At 39.9% G+C, this 18,161-nt stretch overlaps 1 pseudogene; it reads left to right on the forward strand.

Annotated features, from left to right (window-relative positions):
* Positions 1-10,290: 10,290 nt before the first annotated feature.
* LOC103734862 lies at positions 10,291-10,788 on the forward strand (annotated as a pseudogene).
* Positions 10,789-18,161: the final 7,373 nt, after the last annotated feature.

Genomic DNA, 18,161 nt, shown 5'->3' on the forward strand with positions numbered 1-18,161 from the left:
TTTTTGTCTCAAACTTTATATATCATAACACGCCTACACAGACCTTCATCACTTGTTTAGGCTTTCTTATTTTTTCTATTTTGGAAAATATCTCCATTCCCATATCCTTTTAACAACCTTTGCATTCTCATTTTCTTTTTTTTTTAATAATTATGAGACCCAATAGCATTAACAAATGAATTTTCCATCTGTTGTGAGATTTCTTTTCCTGGGGATGCTAAGCAATGCTTATTCCCTTTTAAAGTTCTAGTGTCAAGCCAACATTTGATTAAAGTTTTACTGGGGATCCAATGAATTTATTGTGCTTACTTACAAGATAACTGAGGGATCATTGAGGTGTATGTATGACCTGAGAGTATGGATATTGGAAAGCCTTTACCCTGCATGGGTCATGCCTTATCTTCCTAGCCTTCCTCAGATTGTATACTTTAGCCCTCTCCAAATCCAGGGGACCATGTGTGATTAGGGACAAATTACATACAGTTGGCTGGGAAGAGTGGCTAGATACTCCAGTGAGGATCCAATGACCCTGCTTGCCTCTCCTTTAATGGAGGAGCACAACTGACAACAAGGCCAATTCAGGCACTGCTGAAGTCATGATGATGGTAGTTATTTCATGCAGAAGAAACTGGTGTACAGTATCATCTTATTAAAAGGAAATGGAGTTTAAAAGGATTTGGTGCTAGGAGCCACATATGAGGGACAACATACGTCTTTTATTTTTCTGAGTCTGTGTTATTTCACTTAGTATAACAATTTCTAGATCCATCCGTTTACCTGAAAATTTCATTATTTCATCTTTCTTTACTGCTGAGTAGAACTGCATTGTGTAAATGTACAATATTTTCACTAACGGCTCCAGTTGAGGGGCACTTAGGTTGCTTCCATCTCTTAGCTATTATGAAACGACCAGCAACAAACATGGTTGTACAACTGTCTCTGCAATGGGATGAATCCTTTGGGTATGTGGCAAGGAGTAGTATAACCAGGTCATATTGTAGGTTAATTTTTAGTTTTTTAAGAGTTCTCCAACTGTTTCTCATAGGGTTTACATGAGATTGCACTCCCACCAGCAGTGAATAAACCATCTTTATTTCTTCCCATGAGAACTCTCTATTTAGATCTTTAGTCCATCTTTTAATGGTGTCATTTGGTTTCTTGATTCTTTATTTTTTGAGTTCTTTATATATTCTGGGTGTTAAACCTCTGTCAGATGTGTCACTGGTGAAGATTTTTTCCCATTCTGTGTGTTTTCTCTTCACTTTTTTGATTGTTTCTTTTGCTGTACAGGAGCTTTTAGTTTAATGAGGTCCCAGTTGTTGATTGCTGACCATAATTCCTGAGTAACTTCTGTCTGATTTAGAAAATCCTTTCCTGCGCCTATATCTTGTAAGTTACTGCCAATATTTTCTTCTAATAGTTTCAGGGTTTCCAGTTTCACATTGAAGTGGTCTTTGATCCATTTGGAGTTGACTTTTGTGCAATGTGAAAGATAAGAATCTAGTTTCATTCTTCTACAGGTGGAGATCCAGTTTTACCAGCACCATTTGCTGAACATGCTGTCTTTCCTACATTGTGTTTTCTTGGCACGTTTGTCCAATATTAGGTGGCTGAAATTGTGTGTACTCAGTTTTGGATCTTCAATGATGTTCCTTTGATCTATGTATCTATTTTTGTGCCAGTATGATGCTGTTTTTATGACTATAGCTCTGTAGAATACTTTGAGGTCTGGTATAGTAATGTCCCCAGCATTGCTCTTTGTGCTCAGGGTTGCTTTGGCTATCCAGGGTCTTTTGTGCTTCCATACAAATTTAAGGATTTTTTTTTCTAATTCTGTGAAGTGTGTCATGGGGATTTTGATTGGAATTGCACTGAATCTGTATATTGCTTTGGGTAGGATGGTCATTTTCACAATATTAATTCTTCCAATCCATGAACATGGGAGGTCCTCCCATCTCCTGGTGTCTTCCTTAGCCAATTTAAAATTTCCATTGTAGAGATCTTTGGTGTCTTTGGTTAGATTTATTCCAAGATATTTTTTTGTAGCAATTGTGAATGGAAGCATTTCCCTGTATTCTTTCTCTAGTTGTTTGTTATTGGTATATAGAAAGGGCACTGGCTTTTGTAGATGATTTTATAACCCGCCACTATACTGAAAGTGTTGATCAATTCTAGGAGTTATCTAGTCGAACTTTTGGGATCTCTTAGTATAGTATTATATCATCTGGTAAAAGAGATAGTTTGACCTCTTCCAATTAGTACTCCTTTAATTTCCTTCTCCTGTCTTATTGCTCTTGTAAGAGTTTCAAGCACTATGTTGAAAAGGAGTGCAGATAGTGGATATCCTTGTCTGGTTCCTGATTGTAATGGGAATGCTTCCAATATTTCTCCATTTAAAATGATATTGGCTGTGGATTTGTTGTATATAGCTTTAATTATGTTGAGGTATGTTCCCTCTAGTCCAGTTCCCTCTAGGACTTTGAACATAAATTCGTGCTGAATTTTGTCAAAAGCCTTTTCTGCATCTATTTAGATGATGATGTGGGTTTTGTCTTTGAGTCCATTTATATGATTAATGAGATTTATTGACTTGCATATACTGAACCATCCCTCCATGTCTGGAATAAAGCCTACTTGATCATGGTGAATGATCTTTTCGATGTGTGTCTGTATGTGGTTTGCAAGTATTTTGTTGAGAATTTTTGCATCTATGTTCATTAAGGATATGGGTCTATAGTTTTCTTTTTTGATTGTGTCTTTACCTGGTTTGGGTATTAGAATGATGCTGGCTTGATAGAAGGAATTTGGGAGTTCTCCATCTGTTTCTATCATTTTGAATAATTTAAGTAGTACTGGTTGGAAGTCTTCTTTAAATGTCTTGTAGAATTCTGCTGTAAATCTATCTGAGCCTGAGCTTTTATTAGTTGGGAGGCTTTATATTATTGTTTGGATTTATGTATATGTTATGGGTCTGTTTAAACTGTTGATCTGTTCTTGGTTTAAATTTGGTGTTTCCCATGATTTTAGATATCCATCCATTTCTTTTAGATTTTCAAATTTAGTAGAGTATAGGTTTTCAAAATACTCCCTTATTAATGGTCTGGATCTTTTGGGTGTCTGTTGTGATGTTTCCCCTTTCATCTCTGATTTTGTTGCTTTGGATTTGCTCTTTCTTTTGGTTAAATGGGCTAGGGATCTGTCTTGTTTAGCTTTTCAAAGAACCAGTTCTTAAATTCATTGATTCTTTTTATTGTTTTCTTTGTTTATATTTCATTAATTTCTGCTCTGATTTTTGTTATTTCTCTTCTGGTGGGTTTCAGTTTCATTTGTTCTTGCCTTTCCAGTGTCTTGAGTTGCAGTGTTAGGTCATTTATTTGGGCTCTTTCTAATTTTTTTAATGTAGGCACTTAAAACCATAAACTTCCCTCTTATGACTACTTTTAGAGTATCCCAGAGGTTTTGTTGTATTGTATTGTATTGTCCTTTTTGTCAAATGCCAGGAATTCTTTTATTTCTTTCTTAATTTCTCCTTTGACCCACTCATTGTTTAGGAGTGTGTTGTTTAATCGCCATGAGTTTAGGTAGTGACTAGGGCTTCATCCAGTGTTGATTCTGAGCTTTATTGCATTGTGGTCCGATAGGATGCATGGAATTATTTCAAATTTTTTTGTATTTGTTGAGGTTTGTTTCGTGGCCCAGTGTATGGTCAATTTTTGAAAAAGTTCCATAGCTTACTGAGTAGAAAGTGTATTCTTTGGTGCTTGGGCGGAATATTCAAAAGATGTCTGTTAGGTCCATTTGATGTATGGTATCATTTAACTCAGATGTCTCTCTGTTTATTCTTTGTCCAGTTGATCTGTCTAATAGAGACTGTGGGGTATTGAAATTCCTTAATATTACTGAGTTGGGGTTAATCTGTGTCTTAAAGTCCTGTAGTATTGTTTTTATGAATTTGGGTGTGCCAGAGTTTGGAGTATATATGTTAAGGATTATAATATCTTCTTGGTTAATTGTTCCTTTGGTCAGAATGAAGTGACCCTCATTATCTCTCTGACTAGTTCTACTTTGAAATCTATTTTGTCAGATACTAGATGTGCAACCCCTGCTTTTTTCTTAGTGCCACTTGCTTGGAATATTCTTTTCCATCCGTTAACCTTAAGGTAGTGCCTGTCCTTGAAGGTGAGATGGGTTTCTTACAGACAGGAAAAAGGTGGATTTTGTTTCTTAACCCGTTCAGTTAGCCTGTGTCTTTTGACTGGGGAGTTCAGTCCATTGATAGTTAAGGTTTTTATTGACAGATGTGAATTGGTTGCCGTCATTTTGATTGTTTGTCTTCTTTGTCCAATTTTGTGTTTCCTCAATTATACATTACTTTTTTTTGTTGCCCCTGGGGTATAGTTGTTCCTTTCTCCTCTCTTTGTATTGCTTCAAGTATTCTTTGAAGGGGTGGTTTCGTGGACATGTATTCTTTCAGGCTATTTCTGTCATGAATGATTTTTCTTTCCCCCTCAACTATAATAGCCATTTTTGCTGGGTAAAGTATTCTGGGTTGGCGTCTATTGTCATTTAGAACTGGAAATACCTTGGTCCAGGCTCTTCTGGCTTTCATAGTTTGTGCTGATAATTCAGCTGTATTTCTGATGGGATTTTCTTTATATGTGACTTGTTTTTCTTTTGCTGCTTTCAGTATTCTTTCTTTGTTCTGTACATTTAGTGTTTTTACTATGGTATGTCATGGGGTGTTTCTTTATGATCCTGTCTATTTGGTGTTCTATGTGCTTCCTGTATTTGTACAGGGATGTCTTTCCTTAATTTCAGGAATTTCTCTTCTACAATCCTGCTTATGACCTGGTCAGTACCATTATCCTGAAATTCTTCTCCTTCCTCTATTCCTATGATCTGTAGATTTGGTCTTTTCATGATGTCCCACATCTCTTACATTTTCCATTCCTGTGTGTTTTTTAAAAATTTCCATAATCTTTGCTTGAGTGGTCCAATTTTTCAACTTCATCCTCCAGTGTTGATAATCTGTTTTCTATTTCATTCATTTTAGCAGTGAGGTTTTCCCATTGTTTCAAGTTGGCTTATTGAGTTTTGTACTTCCTTCTTTATTTCTGCCTGAGTTTTCTTCAATGTTTCTCTTTTGTGAATTCATTGAGAAGTTTATCCCTATCTTCTTTTAGCGCTTTGATTTGCTTATTCATCTGTTCTTTAAATTTGTTGCATTCCTTGATCATATTTATGATTGTTCTTTTAAATTCAGTGTCCTGGGTTATTTCTAGGGGGTTCTCCTTGTTGAACTCTTCTACAGGATTGGTGGAGTTTGATGATGACATAGTGTTTTGGCTTTCCATTTTATTATTCTTTTGTTGTGATTTTGGCATGTGAATTTCTTTTGTTATTTATGATTCTGATGTGAAAATTAAGTTGAATTATGCTTCTGTTTGTACTACTGGTGTGCCTTGGTCCTTTTCTTATTGTTTATGTAGGGCTGGTTGGTCCAGGTTTTAGGTTCTCTCAGGTTTTATTTTGGAGGGAGCTGATGGCTTCAAATCAGCTACTCAGGAGCACCCACAGAAGCCCAAGTCAGGTTCTAGTCATGTATACTCAGGCTTCCTTCTAAGGTTTGGAACCCTACTAAGGGGAACTCAGAGCAAAATTTGCGAAGTTCCCTAAGGGGCGACTGATTTTGGAACTTCCAGTCAGTCTGCTGAGTTCTCAACCCCTATGCGAGAGGGAGGCTTGAAACTTCTCTGGTAGTCTGCTGAGATCACAGCTGCTACACAAATGGAGGTTGGAATCTGCCCTCTCAAGCTGTCTGCCAAGGTCTCAGCCTTATCCTACCAAAGCCAGGTCTGCCCCAGGGCCTTAGGAGGGGCCTCATGCAATCCCAGTTAGGGGGTTTGGCACTGCGCAATTAGGGGAAGCTCACCACCACCTGGAGGCAGGATCCAGGCACTCTCAGGCAGTCCCCTGCCTTCTCAGCCCCTATGCCAGAGGAAGGCCTGAAATAGGCGCTCTCTGGCAGTCTGCTATCACACCTGCTACACAGATGGAGGTTGGTACCCACCCTCTCTGATGGCTTTTTAAAAAATGAATTCCTATTAAATCAACTAATGAAGATGTTGGCTGGATGAACTCTCTTCTTTAAAATTTCTTGTAGGGGCTGGAGAGGTGGCTCAGCAGTTAAGAGTACTTGCTGCTCTTCTAGAGAACCCAGATTCCCACATGGTAGTTTAGGAGCTGTCTTTCCAGGGGATCCAATGCCTTCTTTTAGCTCTGTGGCCACCAGGTACACATATGGTGCACATACATACTTACAGGCAAAACATATATACACATAAAATAAAAATTTTAAAAATCCTTTAAAAACTATTGTAAAGTCAACAAATACTCTGAAGAGTGAAGCTGATAGGAAACTTTTACATTTCACCTCATAAGAGTGCAGAGGTCCTGATCTAATAAATCTGTACCAGAAGTGATCAGGGCCTTCAGTGTTTCCTGTGCCTTTCTCAATTACATAAATATTTAATGAAGGGAACCTTTTAGAGTCCACGGCTAGAGCCAAATGAGAACAGAGCAGCAGGCAAGAAATACAGAGGTAAGAGTTCTATTTTTGACTTCACTGCCAGCTTGGGCAAGTAACTGGACCTCAGTGAACAAAATCATTGGGTTGACATAGATATGGCTCTTCTGATTTCAAAACGCCTGTCATTCCACATCAGTGTGGTGGCTCATGTCTTTAATCCCAGCACTTGGGAGGCAGAGGCAGGTTATTCTCTGTGACATCAAGGCCAATCTGGTTTACATAGTTAGACAGGCTGGAGCTACAAGGGAGACCCCCTCTCTCTCTCTCTCTCTCTCTCTCTCTCTCTCACACACACACACACGGCAGGCTGGAGCTACAAGGGAGACCCCCTCTCTCTTTCTCTCTCTCTCTCTCTCTCTCTCTCTCTCTCTCTCTCTCTCTCTCTCTCTCTCTCTCTCTCTCTCTCTCTCTCTCTCTCTCTCACACACACACACACACACACACAGAGAGAGAGAGAGAATCTGTATTGTATAACTACTATCTTATGCCAAAGAGTTGGCCTCCAAACAGTCAATGAAAGAAAGTAAACAATATGACAGTATTTCCTATAGGGTGTGTCATTTCATAATTTGGTACATTATAATCTTTTTAGATCTTTCTCTTTTATAATCTATTGTGCTGAATGACAACATGAAAACCATGAATGTTGGCTATTACCTGTAATCCCAACATTTGGAAGGCAGTCCTGAGCTACATAGTGAGATAAAAGAATATGAAAGTCAGGCCAGAGAACTGACTCAGCAGTTAATAGCAGTTTCTGTTCTTGCAGAGGACCTGGGTTCAGTTCCCAAAAATGATTAGTAACTGCAGTTCCAAGGGATCTGATGCCCTCTTCTGGCATCTGCAAGCACTACACACATGTGGTACACTTACACACATGCAGGCAAACATTCATATACATAACATAAAAATAAAAAAATAAAAAGAATATGAAAGTCACAGGGGAGAAGGGCATAGTGGTACATACTTATAATTCTAACACTGGGGAGATAGAGGCAGGAGGAACAGTAATTCAAGGCCATCCTTGGATATGTAGCAAATACAGACCAGCCCAGGCTACTAGAGACTCTGTCTCAAAAGAAAAAAAAAAAAAAACCAAAAAAGCAACAACAAAAAAAGAAAATCACAGAAAAGAGATAACTAAGTCTAGCATGCAAATTTGTGTATGTGTTTGTCTGTCTCTCTACTTCTCTGTGGGTGTGTCACGGGGTGGTAAGAGAGGGAGAGAAACAGAAAAACAAAGGCTCGGAAACAAAGAGACAAAACAATGATATGTGTCAGGCATGACAATGCATTCTTATAATTCCAGCACTTGGGAGGTTCAGGTAGGAGGATCATGAGTGCAAGGCCAGCCTAAGCTACACAGCAAGACTTTTCCTCAACAAGACAAGCAAAAAGTGGTCAGAATAGAAGTCAGGTTTGTCAATGTCAGTTGGATTAGTCTAGTGAGAATAAAAGAACATATCCGGCCACTTTCCCTGATATGACTCAGATGGGATAAAAACAGGAAGTAGGCAGGGAGATTCATTCCACCAGCTCAGTGCTGATGCTGTATGGTCTCCAATATTTCTATATCCTCTGTTTATTAATTCAGAAAACATTTATTGAGCAGCTATTATGAGAAACCATTATTGAAAGCATGGCCCCATTCTCCACCCCAAAGAAGCTCCTAGTTACTACAGCATCTGGGCCAGTAAAGAGGCAATTACAGGAGGGATGTCCAGGGCTCTCTAGGAGAGCACATAGGTTGAATCCTTGTACGTGCCCCTTGGCTGGTTATGGGTGCTTCTTAAGGGAACAACATGCCACCTGAAAGAGAGGAAGCCTTGTGGGGGAAGAGATGGGAGGAGAAGGAATGTGCTAGGTACAAGAGGGCCTTAGGTTATTTCAATTTTCATTTTATACAGCAGTGGTTTTTTTTTTTATAATGTTCTTCACTCAACATGCATAACATTTGTATGATACAATGTAAAATATGAAGGATCAACCTGAGTATCTTAACTTACATGTGGAGAGGATGAAAAGATGTACAAAGAAGAAAGTGGCATGCCTTGTGTTGCATGATAATTCATAAAATCATTTTTCCAATATTGGACGTTTAAAATAACTAGTCATTTCCTTTGTAGTACCACTTTTATTACACACTAAGATTCCAGGAGGGCTCTCAAAAGACCTGTGCAATCCCAAGCCATACAGGGGCCCAGCATGGACTGAAGAGGTGGGCAGGATGCTCCAGTCCTAGCTGAGGATCTATTGGCAACTGATAGATACTGGGAGAGGAGAGTCAGTTTTCCTTACTGCTAGCCAGCAGTGTTTTGGAAACACATATTATACTCCATAGACCTTAAAAAATAATAGAGGACATGAAGTCAGGCATTGGGGGAGGGGGGAAGGGGTGTGACTATGAGTAAAATACATTGTATGAAATCTTCTAATCAATAAAAATATTGAAACACATTTTTTAAATGATTCCATGTAATCATTGGTATAAGCATGTAATCTCAGTCAGATGGAAGGCTGTGGCAGGATATCATAAGTTCAAGGCCTGCCTGAGCTACAGGGTGAATTCAAGGCCAACTTGGGCAACTTAATAAAACTCAATCTCAGTAAAAATACCAAACCAATGGGTGCTGTCTCAGCATTTAAGAGTGCATACAGCTCTTTCAGAGAACCTGAGATGGATTCTCAGCACCCATGTTTGGTGGCTCACAAGTGCCCATAACTCCAGCTCTAGGGAGATCCAATGCCTCTGGCCTCTGAGGGCACCTACACTCCTGTGAACACCCACACAGAAAGACACAGGTACAAAACAAAAAAGGCTGAAGCTATAGCCTAGCAGTAGAGTGCTTCCTTGGCATGCATAAGGCCCTAGGTTCAATCCCTAGTACAAAAGTAATGAGGCTATATACATATCTGCACAGGTGTATGTCTAGGCTGTCCTTTCTGTCATAAATCGGACTATCCTTGTAACAATACTGCTTTAAAGAAAGATTCTTTTATTTTTTTTTCAAGAATGAAAGGACATACTCCTTTTTGTTGGTCTTTTGATGTTTCAACTAGGTGAGTTATCCAATTAAAACTAGCCTAGTTGTTTCTGTGAAGGTGTTGTGCAGATGGTATTAAAGTTTGTTAGTCTGTGGACTTTAAGTAAGGGAAATTACCCCAGATAAACTACATGGGCCTGCTGCAACTAGTTCAAAGGAACTAAGAGCAGAACTGGCCCTCCTTGAGGAAGAAATAAACTGGGTGGGCCAGATTCACTTCATGTAAGGTTTTGAGGACAGAGGGTTACCTGATAACCCCATGGCAGAATGGATTCCAGAAGTTAGTATAGCGTCAGGACTCCCAGATTTTGCTTTGCCCTTGTCTTAGCAACAGTACTTACCTTGTGACACATGTACAGTGTCAAAAACAGTAAACTAAATCTAAACTGTTTATTAAAATTTCCTGTAAAATAAAATGGAAGTAAGCCAGGCTTGGCGGTGTGTGCCTGTAGTGACGGCTACGGGGGGCTCTAAGGCAGGAGGATCACTTGAACCTAATAGTTTGAGACCAGTCTGCAATATACGAGACCAGATCTCAAAAGAGTAAAAAATAAAATAAAATGGTATTGTTCTGTGATACAATTTTATACTAACCACATAGGATGTTGCATAAACTTAGAGATGTTGGACTTCCACTCGTGCATGAGGTGAGCAGAGTGGGAGACAAGAGCAGAGGCTGAACTCGGGATCTGACAAGATGGCCGGGCTGCCCTGCAGGATCATCAAGGAAACCCAGCGTTTGCTGGCAGAGCCAGTTCCTGGCATTAAAGAAGAACCAGATGAGAACAATGCCGCTATTTTCGTGTGGTTATTGCTGGCCCCCAGGTATCCCACTTTGAGGGAGGGACTTTTAAACTTGAACTATTCCTTCCAGAAGAATACCCAATGGCAGCACCTAAAGTATGTTTCATGACCAAAATTTATCACCCTAATGTAGACAAGCTGGGAAGAATATGCTTAGATACTTTGAAAGATAAGTGGTCCCCAGCACTGCAGATCCACACAGTTCTGCTATCAATCTAGGCTTTGTTAAGTGCTCCTAATCCAGATGATCCATTAACAAATGATGTAGCTGAGCAGTGGAAGACCAATGAAGCCCAAGCCATAGAAACAGTGAGAGCATGGACTAGGCTATATGCCATGAGTAATATTTAAGTCGATCTGATAATCAGGTGTGTCACTTCTGTTCTGCCAAGACTTCTTCCTTTTTGTTTGCATTAATGGACACAGTCTTAGAAACATTACAGAATAAAAGCCTAGGCATCTTCATCTTTTGTGATTAAACACACATTAACAAACCTATGTCTTGTCCTGATTCACTGTTGTAAAGCATGAGCAGAGACTAGAAGTGTCATCTGGATTATTGTGAGATGTTGAAAAGCAGTGTTCCTGCTTTTTCTCATTTCTCCATCATGGTTTAAGTATAAAGCACTGTGAATGAAGGTAGTTGTCAGGGTTAGCTGTAGGGTTATGGGTGTTTTTATTTTATTTTTTAGGGAGAAAGTAGTCTTATCTTAATTTTATGCCCCCCCCACCTTTTGTGGGATCTAATCACAGTGGTTAAATGCAGCTAACCAGTTCTTTAGAATATGCTCTCTAGCCAAGTCTAACTTTATTTAGACTCTGTAGATGGACAAGCTTGACTGTTTAAACCAAAATGGGAACATTAAATAAACATCACGACCCTTACTAATAACATTGTGACTTTGCTGTCAAGTATAGATCCCCTCCCCATTTTTTTTTAAAAAAAAAGCTTGTGACCATTTTGTATGGCTTGTCTGGAAACTTCTGTACATCTTATGCTTTAGTAAAATATTTTTTGTTATTCTACTTTGCCTTTGTATAGTTTATCTACTGTGTTTATTTCATTTTTCCAATGTAACAATCTTATTTAAATTAAAATGGATGGAATATTCTGTTTTGGTCCTCGACACCTGATAAATTGATTGGCAAGAGGTGGATTCTGCCACTTTCTTTTCACTGATGCAAATTCGTGTTACTATATTACTGAGTAGAATATTTACAAACTGGCTCTGAGCATGCATAAAGCATCAGTGTCTTTTTTTTTACCTCCTAGAAATTTGAAATTAATGTGTTGCCTGATTAGTCAGGTGATTGTTGGTATCTTGCCACAGTGTTTGAAAATTGACTGTACCAGATAGTCATAGCAAAGGAAACAGTTGTAACTGACATGTAGGACTTACATGCGCTGTCCACATTGGTGCCTCAAATGTGGGTAAGGACCCTTCTCTTGTTCCTTGTCTGATAACTACATGTGTGACCATTGGTTTATGCTGCTGGGAGCCAGCAGTCATCTGAGGTTTGCTGAGGCTTTTGTGAGTCTTCCTTATAGACCCAATGAGCAGATTGCAAATAGCCAGCTTATGGAAGTGTCAGAGAGGTTTCTTCAAGAGCATTGACTCTTACAAACTAGTAAGTCTTGTTTTTATCCATCTAATGTTTGCTATGAGAACTCATTTTATTTTTTTAGTTTGATGTTGTTTTTTCTTCACTGATAGAGTTCTTCCCCTCACATCTAATTCCTGATTCTTTTTTTAAATTTTTAAGTCATAAATATAGCCAGTCATATATTTGTAAATGTTAACCTTCTGGTCAGAAATCTTTATTAAGGTAATGGATATTGTAGCCCATCTGAATTTTTCTCCCTTATTCTCATAACTTCTGGAGTTTCTTCAGAATGTGGTATATTTTATTGTGCTCCTCTGTAAGATAAAGAATTATCTATTAAAATTAAATTTTCAACATACAAGAGCTTTTGATGACTTGTAACTGATAACCTTCCAAATAAATGCATTTTGTTAACAAATGTTAAATTCAGAATAAAATTGCTAATGATCCAAAAAAACAAACAAACAAAACTTAGAGATGTTTGGAGGAGTGAGGTTTAAGTATTTATTTACTAAACATAATCTTTTAAAAAATTATTTTTATGTGTATGCATGTATTGCCTGCATGTAGGTAAGTGGAAAAGGGTGTCAGATCCCCTGGTGCGGCCACCCCTCCATTCTTCCGGTGCTGGGTGCTGTCTCCAGGCCCGCTCCTCTGCCCAAGGGCACCGCCTACTGGGTACCCGCCTCTAATCTCATGGGCGCTGCCTACAAGCACATGGATGTCGCCTTCGCTCCTCGCTGAGGCTGCAAGCTGTGGTCACTCTTCGGCTGGTTGCAGTGCTGAGGCAGCTCTTCTGCTTGCCCGGTGCTGGGGCCGCTCTTCTGCTCGCTGCTGCTGGCTGCCTCTGATCCTCGCTACTTCTGCCAGGTCCCGGACCCCAGGGACCCCAGGGCTGGTGAGGAGACTGTGTCAGCAGAACCGCATTCAAACACAGGAGACCCAGTTTATTGATGCAGATCCAGCTTATTGTAGAAGGGCACAAGCTTATATATGGGTAGGGGTCCAATCAAGAAGTTACAACTCAGATCTTTGGCAGGGCTGTGTCCTATCGTAACCTCGCGAGTCAGACACCTTATTAGCATGATAGGTTTCAGGTTACTTAGGTTCCAGTTCCCTGTATGGGGCCTGGATTCCTGGGAACCACTTGACCCAGGCTGTTGCAATATCTAAGTGTTGCAATTTGGAATCTCAAGGGTGGTGATTAGGGAGTGGCGAGCTCTAGGCATCAGTCTCATCATCTGCCAATGGGAGTGAATGTCACAAGGTGTTCCTTGTGGCTCCAGCGATGGAGCTGTTCCCTCGGGCCTGTTGTATGGCTGTCATTAAGACTTTCACCCTAGACTCAAGCTTATCTCCCACACCCTGGGACTGGAGTTACGGGACAGTTGGTAGCTGCCATGTGGGTGCTGGGATTCGAACCCAGGTCTTCTGCAAGATCAACCAATGTTCTTAACCACTGAGCCATCTCTCCAGCCCCGAATGTAATCTTTTTTTATTCAGGTTCTTGCTATATTGGCTAGGCTGGCCTTGAATTTGTGATCCCCCTTGCCTTGGACTCCTGAGTGTGTGGATTATAAGCATTTGCCACTATGCGTGGAAAGAATATGTTTATTTTTATCAATACTGTATAAAGCTATACAATAAAGTTATACAATAAAATAAAGGTTCTGCAGCCATTTTTAATTTATTCATATTTTATGTATATGAGTGATTTGCCTGCATGCATGTAAGTACATCACATATCTGCAGAGGCCAGAAAGGGTGTCAGATTCCATGGAACTGGAGCTACAGATGGTTGTTAGCTCCTATGTGGATGCTGGGTACTGAACCTGGATCTTCTGCAAGAGCAGCTAATGCTGTTAACTACTAAGCTCTCTGTCTAGCCTCACACAATCTTTTTTAAAAAATGATATACTGGAAGATGGAGGCAGGAGGAATAGAGACTCAAGATGATCCTCAGCTGCATAGTGAATTCAAGGCCAAATCTTTAAAAAAATAATTATTTTTTTATGTATATGAATGTATTGCCTGAATATATGTAAGTGTACCCATGTTGTGCAATGCCCACAGAGGTCAGAAGAGGGCGCTGGATCCCCTGGAACTGGAGTTATAGATGGTTGTTAGCCACTGTGTGGGTTCTGGAAATCAAACCCAGATCCTATGCAAGAGCAGTCAGTGCTCTTAACCACTGAGCCATCTCTCCAGCCCCCAAGGCCAAGTCTTAAAAAAAAAAAGAATGAAGTAAAACTATATGACTTAAATTTCTTATTTTTTAGATTTATGTGTATGTGTGTGAGTTTATGTGTGCCACATGTGCGCAGGTGCCTGTGGAGACCAGAAGAAGATGCTAGGTCACCTGGAACTGAAGTTACAGATGGTTGTGAGCTTCCGCACAGGTGGAGACCAAACCAAATACTCTGTAAGAGCAAGTGCTCTTAACTGCTGAGCCATCTTTCTGGCCCCTATATGACTTAAACTTTTGATTTTTTTCACTGTTTGACAGTTTTGTACACTTATATAACAAATTTTAGTAGTTTTCTTCCTCCATTTCCCTCTCTTATCCTGCTTCCTCCCCTGCTAGAATCATTCTCAACCTCCCCCCAACCTTCTTTTGGAGCGTAACTGTAGTGGTTTGAATGAAAATGTCCCTATAGGCTCTAAGTGTTTGGATATTTTGTCCCCAGATGATGGCGCTGTTTTGAGAGGTTTTAGAAGGTGTGGCTGTCCTGGAGGAAACATGTCACTGGGGGTGGGCTTAGAGAGTTCTTAAGCCTTGCCAGATCTCCAGTCGCCCTCTTGCTTCCTGTGCCTGAGTGACAATGTGAGATCTTCACTTCTGCTGCTCCTGTTCCAGCCACCTCTGCCACCATGCCTCCCTGCCATGACAGACTGTAATTCCCCTGGAACCGTAAACTCAAATAAATCCTTCTATAAATTTCTTGGGTCAGTGTTTCTATCACAGCAACAGAAAAGTGACTAATACAGTAACCCACTGAGTTTAGTTTCTTGCCCAAGCATGAGTGGGTAGTTATTTAGCAAAGCAAGGGCAACTCATGAGTCAGTAGTTATTTAGAGGAGCAAGAGCAACTTACCAGTGGCTACACCACTGAACAAAAATGATACCCTTTCCCCAACAACTGTTAATTGCAGTACTCCACCAAGGAAGGGTGGGGCTTCATGGGCTTCTGCCTTATGCATGATGAAATGCCAACAGACTCAGTCTTGTGCAGGTCTTGTGCAGATAAGCACAGCTTCAGTGAATGCAGGAGTGCAATGGCTATGTCATGTCCAGAAGATGTCTTTGTATTGCACAACTCTCCAGTCTCTGGCTCTTATAGTCTTTCCATCCCTTCTTCCTAAATGTTCCTTGAAGTTTAGAAGGGGTTACATAGCTATCTTATTCAGGTCCAAGCACTTCACTATCACGTATTCTAGGCACTTTGACCAGATTTGGGCTTCTACATTAACTGCCACCTGATGCAGTAAGAAGCTTCTCTAATGATGGCTGTGTGCACACTGATCTATGGGTATAAATGTGAATATTTAGATGGCAGTTTGGCAACATGACCACTTGGCAAAACAACAGTAGTAGAGTCCCCCTTAGGGCCTATGACCTCCCCAGCCAAAGGCTCTTGACCAGATCGACAGTACCAGGCATGAGTTCCCTGCTATAGAGTAGGATTCAAATTCAATCAGAAAGAAGTTGGTTAAACCCATAACAGTCATGCCATTATTGCACTAGAGGACACATGTTGCCTGGCAAGTGATTATCAAAACTCATAGGATTCACAGCTGGATAAAAATTTTGATTACTTTTATCCTTGAGGAGTCTGCATGACAATTGCTGGCACTATGAAACCTAGACAATAGGAGGGAGTTTCCACCACAGCTCCAGCTTGATTTCTCTATGTCCCATGATGAAAATATGTGGTGTCTTTAGCAATAGGATCATACCATCAAGTTATGGCAGATAACCAAGAGCAAGGGAAAACAGTTTGTATTGTTTTGGGGGCCTCTGTGTTCTTCCTGGTTAACAACTCATAGAGAAGTATTCTCCACCTGGCGCGGAGGTTTCCATTTAATAACATGCAGGCAATAGGTTTCCTTGGCTTCTGGGAAAAGCAATATCCATCCATGGGGGTTACGTTCAATTAAACTTTTTCTGATTTTGGAATACACAGACACACACACATACAGAGAGAGAGAGAGAAAGAGAGAGAGAGAGTCACGATGTGTCTCTGGCAGACTTGCTATGCAGAGCAAGCTAACCTTGACCTCACAGGGCTCTCCCCACCTCTGCATTGTGAGTGCTGAAATTTTTCTTTTTTATATTTTTATTTATTATTTTTATTTTTATGTGTATGAGCATATCGCCTGTATATGTGCACTCCTGTTGTGTAATGCCTGTGCAGATCGGAAGAGAGCATCTCATCCTCTGGAACTGGAGTTATGGGCACTTGTTAGCTGCCATGTGGGTGCTGGGAACTGAACCTGGGTCTTCTGCAACAGCAGCCAGTGATCATAACCGCTGAGCTATCTCTCCAGTCCCCCTGAAATTTTTCTTGATAATAGGCATTATTGGAATGATTGGAATAAGATGAAATCTAGAAGAAGTTTTAATTAGCATTTCCCTTATGGTTAAAGATGTTGAACACTAAAGTATTTACTATTTGCATTTCTTCTTTTGAGAACTCTCTGTTCAGTTTCATAGATCAATTTTTAATCAGGTTGTTTGCTTTCTTGATGCTTAGGTTTTTAAGCTCTTTAAATATTCTTGACACTAATCGTCTGTCAGATGTATAGCTGGCAAACATTTTCCCCCATTCTGTAGACTGCCTCTTTACTTGATTAACTGTTTCCTTTGAAATACACAGCTTTTTAATTTCATGAGGTTCCACTTGTTGGCCTTATTTCCTGAGCAACTGGAGTCATATTCAGAAAGTCCTTACCTATGCCTAGGTCTTTAAATATACTCCCTATTTTATCTTCTCACAGTTTCAGAGTTTCAGGTCTAACATTGAAATCTTTGATCCATTTGGAGTTAATTTTTTAAGCAGAGTGAGAGGATCAGGTTTCATTCTTCTACATGTAGATATTCAATTTTCCAGTACCATTTATTAAAGAGGCTGGTTTTTTTTCCAGTGTGTATTTTTGGCTTCTTCATCAAAATCAGGTAGCTGTAGTTACATGGATTTACATTTGCATTCTCTATTCTATTCCGTTGATCTGTGTCTATTTTTATGCCAGTACTATGATTTTTTTTGTACTATGGCTCTGTAATGTAACTTAAAATCAGACATTGTGAGACCTCTAGCAGTTTTTGTATTGTTCAGGATTGCTTTGGCTATCCAAGGACTTTGTGCTTCCATATGCATTTTAAAATGATTGCTTTTTTTCTATTTCTCTGAAGAATTTAGTTGGCACTTTGGAATTTCATTGAATTTTTAGATTGCTTTTGATAGAATAGCCATTTTTTACTCTACTAATCCTACCAATGTATGAGCATGGGAGGTCTTTCCACTTTCTTTTAGAAATATTTTATTTATTATTTTTATTTTACATGTATGGGTATTTTGCATGCATGTATGTAAATGTGCCACATGCATCCATTGCTCCACAGAGGCCAGAAGACAGTGTTGGATCCCCTGGAACTGGAATTATGGATGGTTGTTTGTTGTCATGTGGGTGCTGGGAATCGAATCCAGGTCCCCTGGAAGAATAGCAAGTGTTCTTAACCACTGAGCAATCTCTCCAGTCCCTCTTTCCATCTTCTGATGTCTTCTTTAATTTCTTTCTGCAGTGTCTTAAAGTTTTCATTGTAGAGAACTTTCACTTCCTTGGTGTGATGGTTTGATGAAAACGTCCCCCATAAGTTCCAAGTATTCGAATATTGGTCAGTTGGTGGCACTCTTTAGAGAGGCTCAGGAGGGGCAGCCTTGCTGGAAAAGGCATGTCACTGGGCGGGTGGGGGGTGTCTTTGAGTGTTCATAGCCTTATCTCATTTCCTGGTTTTGCTTTCTCTGCTTTCTGTGACTGCTTGAAGAACTGAGCTCACACCTTTCTCTTCTGGCTGCCTCCTGCCATGCCCCTTACTGTAATGGACTCTTAATCCTTGT

Source organism: Nannospalax galili, unplaced genomic scaffold, assembly GCF_000622305.1.
Source record: "Nannospalax galili isolate Female #2095 unplaced genomic scaffold, S.galili_v1.0 scaffold75, whole genome shotgun sequence".
Lineage (NCBI taxonomy): Eukaryota > Metazoa > Chordata > Mammalia > Rodentia > Spalacidae > Nannospalax > Nannospalax galili.